This window comes from Drosophila suzukii, chromosome 3 (genome assembly GCF_043229965.1).
Source record: "Drosophila suzukii chromosome 3, CBGP_Dsuzu_IsoJpt1.0, whole genome shotgun sequence".
Lineage (NCBI taxonomy): Eukaryota > Metazoa > Arthropoda > Insecta > Diptera > Drosophilidae > Drosophila > Drosophila suzukii.
This window is the reverse complement of record NC_092082.1, coordinates 92793512-92799179: the sequence shown is the minus strand read 5'-3', so window position 1 is coordinate 92799179 and position 5668 is coordinate 92793512. Positions and strand designations below refer to the sequence as shown.

At 44.5% G+C, this 5668-nt stretch overlaps 1 protein-coding gene across 2 annotated transcripts in view; it reads left to right on the top strand.

Annotated features, from left to right (window-relative positions):
* Positions 1–2595: 2595 nt before the first annotated feature.
* The window catches only part of RpL6 (ribosomal protein L6), a 127891-nt gene continuing 124818 nt past the window's right edge, over positions 2596–5668 (top strand). Inside the window, exon 1 of one of the 2 annotated variants that reach the window (XM_070996328.1) lies at positions 2596–2605. The gene's annotated coding sequence lies outside the window, so the exon portion shown is untranslated. Of the gene's footprint in view, positions 2606–4742; positions 4747–5668 lie in introns of those variants that run through there. The other variant, XM_070996329.1, reaches the window with a different exon arrangement.

The window sequence follows — 5668 nt, the reverse complement described above, 5'->3', positions numbered from 1 at the left end:
ATGAAATGGAATGGCAAGAGGCGAACGTTTGAATGGGCTCCAAATGGTTAAGAGAGCAGCGCAGTCGCCGCTGGCAGAGGGAGAGAGCGAGCAGCCCCAACTTGACATTTCCATTTCGCCGCTGCGTTGGCGCTCTGCCCTTATGCTCTCTCTCGCGCGCGTTCTCCCGCTGATAAGCTTGTGTTGAAATCAAGTCTCCTCCGCTCTCTCTATCTGTCTGTCTCTCTTTCTCACCGCTGTGACCTGCTGCTCCACCTCTCCGCCCACCACCCCCCTCTCTTCTTGCTGCATCAGCGTATTACGAAATATGACAACAATGCAGTTTGGTCGTCCTCGTTTTCGTTCTGCCGACGCAGCGGCTTCTTCTTCTTCAGCCCATCTTCTGCTCTCTGCCTGCTCAGCATAAATGCCATCTCTCCGCTCTCTCTTTCCGCCCCCAAAAAAGAGAGGGAGAGAGTGGGTGGCTGTAGTTTGTTTGTTATTTTCGCCGCGCCGCACTTGCAAATTGATTGCATTTTAATGAAGTTCTGCCGCCCGCTAAAAATAGTCAACTCTCCATTCAGGGGGCGGAGGGGGCGTGGTGCGGGAATTTCTAGCTGGGCGCATTCCAAGTGCAGCAATATATCGGCAGTAACTAATTCCAAATGCCAGCTATTACGGAAAACTGGTTTGATCGGAAAAGCGTGTCGCGTATGCTCGACTCTCTTGGTCGCTCAACCTCCCGACCTCCCCCTGACTGCCCCGCCCTACCTCCCGCCGCCCCCTTTCGAGAACGCTCGCGCGCGCGTCTAACTGAAACCGAAATGATTCGATATTTTCTCCACTGCACCGACTTAAGTTGAATAATTGTTGCTGGGGTTACCCTGCACTGAGAAGAAGTTTGGGAAACTTGTTGAACATATATTCGATTCCTATAGCAAAATGAAAAGGCTGTTCTGGACTAGAATTATACCTAATTCAAAAAAGAAAATTTAAAATTTTATTTAATATGGACGTTAATTATTTATTTCCATTAAAGCTAATCTAATAATAACCTAAATTATGAAAGTTCCCAACGGAATTAAATACAACTTTATCATATCCATAGCATAGCTAAAAATTAATATGATCTTTTTTTTTGACGTGTACCGTGGCACACGTAACCCACTGGTCAACTGCCGGTTGGGTCTTGGGATCTCGACCGTTGGGAGTGGGTCGCACTTTGGGTAACCCCCGAGCGGAGGGCGTTACCCGATCCAAACCCAAAGGGGTTGGCTGGGTTATTAGCCGCCATTTAAAGGATCATTAGGCATGCATGGGAAAGATCGTCAATCAAAGTGTGTTATTGGGAAACGGGAACAATTCCCAGCAACCGAGATTATCTTGGTGGCACGTCGCTAGCCCAACGAGTTCTTTGACTTTGCAACCGCTGATAATGGGAAAGGATTGAGGGACCAGACTTTCGGCGGCAGATAAGACGTGTCTAGGAAAGCCATTATCTCTACTTTACTGTTTATGCGATGATAAAGACAGCCTTAATCGCTGCTTTCAAGTACAAACAGTTGGTCCCTCGGAGTTTTTCATCAGTATACAACATTTTTGAGTTTTTATAAAGTGCGAAAATAGAAAATAGGTATGAAATAAGCGAAGAATGAATTCCGAAATAAATTTAATACATCCATCAATGCGGAAGGCGAATCCCTTCGAATAAGTAATACGATTAGCGGAAAATTGCCTTGCCTAACCCTTCCATTGATCTTTCCTTGCACCCATATTTATTTTTTTGCAAGATTACATTAGTTCAGAAACTAATTTCGCTGGAAACCATAGACAATTACGTTTATTGTCGGCGTGAATCACCGTCGCAGTGATTCAGCAGGGCGATCCAAATGCATCCCTCGGTTGCCTAGAACCCCCCCGTCCCCACCCCTTTTCGTTAAACCCTGGACTGTAACCAGATAATTTGCATTGCCTTGTGAAACACGGCAAGTGTACAAGTATCTGGCATACTCGCTTGGCTAAGCCCTCTCTAAGGGGAACTGCCCGGAGTTCTGTTCTGGGGCCCCTCGATTCTGCGATTCAACAGGTTTGATCCGATCTGGCCGCCTGCCAGGCCATTTACTACTTGGCTTGGATTTTTTCCCGCTATTCAAAGTGCCACACAGCTGAAATAAATTAATTGCTTAATTGTTGTTGCTGCCTTAGCGGCATTATTTGAGATGAAATTTGCTTTTAATTAAGAAACTCTCCACAGAGCGAGGGCGAGTCTGTTTTACGCTCTCAGGCACTGAAAAAAAACATTGCTTAACTGATTTTAAAATTAGAAATTCGTCAATACCTAAATATTTGTTAAAAATGATGCCCGGATGTTGTACAACATAAGCATTCGATGTTTCATTTAAATATTGGTCAATATTTCTAATCCCCATTTGATTTGTTGAAATCGGGCTAATACCGAAAGTATTTTCCCGTGTATTCTCTGGGCTTTTCAACCTTCAGAGGTGCCTGTGCGTGGGGGGTTTTCCTCTGCCCATGTGTGCGTCTTTCTGTGAACGTGTGTGTTTTGTTTTTATTTTATTAGACCAAAGTCGTGCACTTCGTTAGCCAAAAGCTGAGTGAGTGAGTGAAACGCGTTCTGCGTGGGATTCTCTAATACGATGATGGTGGCTGCTATTTGGGTTTTGGCCGATTCTAAAACTGGTTTTCCACTTGGCCAACTTGCCCATCAAGGAGTCGCCACGAAACGAAATCGAATGGCAGTTGAATAATACGGACAAAAACAAAAACATAAGCCACACCAACAAAGAGTTAAATTGCGCATAACATTTGAATAATTAAGCACTGCCTTTCTTGCCTGTTTAGAGTCGTATTTGTTATTTATTTACAGATTACCAGGCCAGGGATTCTCCCCAGATTCGCCTCTGAAATTCCTAAGCCCGCTTGACCTGAATTCCTCGCCAGTCTTCCCAGGGAAATCTCCAGAGCCATGAAGGAAACCTTTTCTTCTGCCCACTCTTTCGGTTTGGATTTCATAATCGAAACGAAAGCTGAGCTGGCGATGTTTCGAAATCCATTACTCGGATTTCCAGCTTGACTTTTTCCTAGGGATCCTCACTCCGCAGTTACAAATGTATCTGAGTTGGCTTTGCCCTTTTTTCCAGGTCTAACGGGACCCGGACCCAGACGGAACCACTTATGGAACGGGACGGCGAGAGCGTTCCATCTCTCTCTGAATCCAAGTATCAATGCATCTGAAGCTGCCTTGATTTTCTCATTTTCTCACACTCCAGAGCCGCCAAACGAGGAACGCCAGCGGGCTTGGGACCCCAAAGAAAAGCTGACTCGAAAAAGGGTGCCTGAAAAGTGGGGGAAATAAGGTTCGAAGGCGGGGAAAAAGCTGAATAAATAGGAAACGTAGGAAGACAGAAAAAGGTTTTCTCCACGGCAGCATCTTCACTTTTCTTGGGTCCCTCTATGCTGTTAAATGCTTTTGGTTTCTGCCTTTCGATCTAACGGTCGAAAGATCCAGAACTCTCGGCAATTAAATAAACTTTCAAGTTAAACTTAACTATAAAATGAATATTTGAGGAAATACAGTTGTCATATTTTGTGGGTAGTAAATTAAAGAAGATATAAATACATTAGAAATATGGGCACAAAACCTTGCAAAGCCTGGACACTCAAAACTATAAAAATTTCGAATTAGTGAGCGCATAAATACCCTATACCTTATAAGTATCTGACTACCTCTTATCCGTTCAAATCGCGTGAACGATCGAGAACTGAGAACTGAGGAAATCCAAAGACACCAGCAGCAACAATCATAATTACGAGGTTAACCTTAAGAGTTGACACAAATCCGGGCCAGAGCCAAAAGCGAGGTACGGCGGCCTCTGTCGCTCGTTCCCAGCAATTAACTTCGAATGACACCAAATGCCACCGAGGCACGCCACCAGTCCACCAACTCGCCAAGTCGCCATCAACATCCACATCCACCATCTGAAATCCAGAGGAGCCGCTCCACGCCGCCCACCATCGGATCGCAATTGCAAGTGAACGGCAACTTTGATGCCGCCCACAAAGCGACAAAGTTGCCATACCCTCGCCACAGGGTATGATTACTCGCCTCTACAAGGTAGTGATTATATGTTCCATTGCTTAGGACGACATCATTAAAAAATTTGAGTACTTTGGGGGTTTACAGTCCGACCCCCGCTACAGCTAATTTATTTTCATGATCTTTTACAAAATAGGCATTTGAAAAGGGATTTATACTAGTAGGAAAATGAAGATCATTATGGACAAAATAGAAATGACCAGAAGTTTAAAGTATTAACCGTTTTTGGTGGGTATAAAATACTTATTGTTCTAATGCAATTTATATCATCCCATACAGACCATATAGTACATAAAATATCCTAAGTAATATCAAAACGGCAGGGCATTCAAAGTTCCGATCTCAAAACTCGGTTTCGGTTGTTTCTCTACCCGCTGCTGATGATGTTGATGTTGTTGATGATGCTGTTGATGCCTGCTGATGATCTTAGCTGGCTTTGGGCATGGGCAGTTTTGCGGTTTATTTGATCAGTGTTCGACTAGCATTCCATCGATTTGTATGTAGGACTAGCCGGCGAAAAGGGAGAGAGACAGTGGACAGACAGGGCGAGGGGGACGGGATGGGAAGTCTTACAATTTTGTAACGATCGAGAGATGTATCTCGCAGATACACAGAGGTTCCCTTGTGAAGTGCAATTGAAACACTGTGTGAATTTTTCAAGCGCCAAGCTTTTGGTGCCCAAGTATGAGTGCCTGTTTCTGTTTAGAAGTGTGCGAGTGTGAGAGGGCTTGTGACTTTATAACTCCATCTAAAGCAGAGAGAAAATAGTATCTTTATAATCGGTTATAATTGTATTAGGAATATACCAAAGATATATAGCCCTCCCCATACATCATTATGATAATGATAACACAAATTAAGAGTTGTACTTTTTTACCATGGTAAGGATACCTTTTGAAAAGGTAAAACTTCTACTTATTTATTAGTAAAATGCACTAGTATTGTATTGTAACTCATTGAAGTACAATGGAATTTTAACTAAGTGTTTCTCGCCGTGTATGAGCCTTGCTTGGCCACCACTCCCTACTTCGCAACCTCCCCCTGAGAAACCCACGATCTGCGTGGCTCATTCAATTCAAATGGCTCGTGATTTCGTAAGCCCGCTTTTGTTGTTGCCCCGCTGGGAGCTGATGTTGCTGTTGCTGCTGGGCTGTTGCTTTTGTTGCTGCTGCAGCGGATTCGAGATTCAAGATTCAAGATTCGAGGCCATCGAGCGACGACTGCAAGTGCGACTTTGGCTGCAGTTAGACGCCAAGAGATTTGCAGCATTTTTCTCCGTCTCCGTCTGCGTTTTGTTTCTTTTTGTGTGGCGTGATGACCTTGAGCCGCTCATTTTAGCCAAGTGGCTCTGTGTGTTGGCCAAGTGGCTGACTTGCGAGTAAGTGTATGTGCGAGTGTGGCTTGTATGGGTCGGTTACCCAGTTCCAGTTACTTTTGGCAGCTCTCGCTCGGGCATTTTATCTTTCTTCGCAGCGCTGGCCATTGAAAGTCGAGGCAAAAAGTCAATTACAACAAACTGGATAGACTGCGACCCGGGGTTGAGCCAATCACACAACCCTTACAGTCATTTTC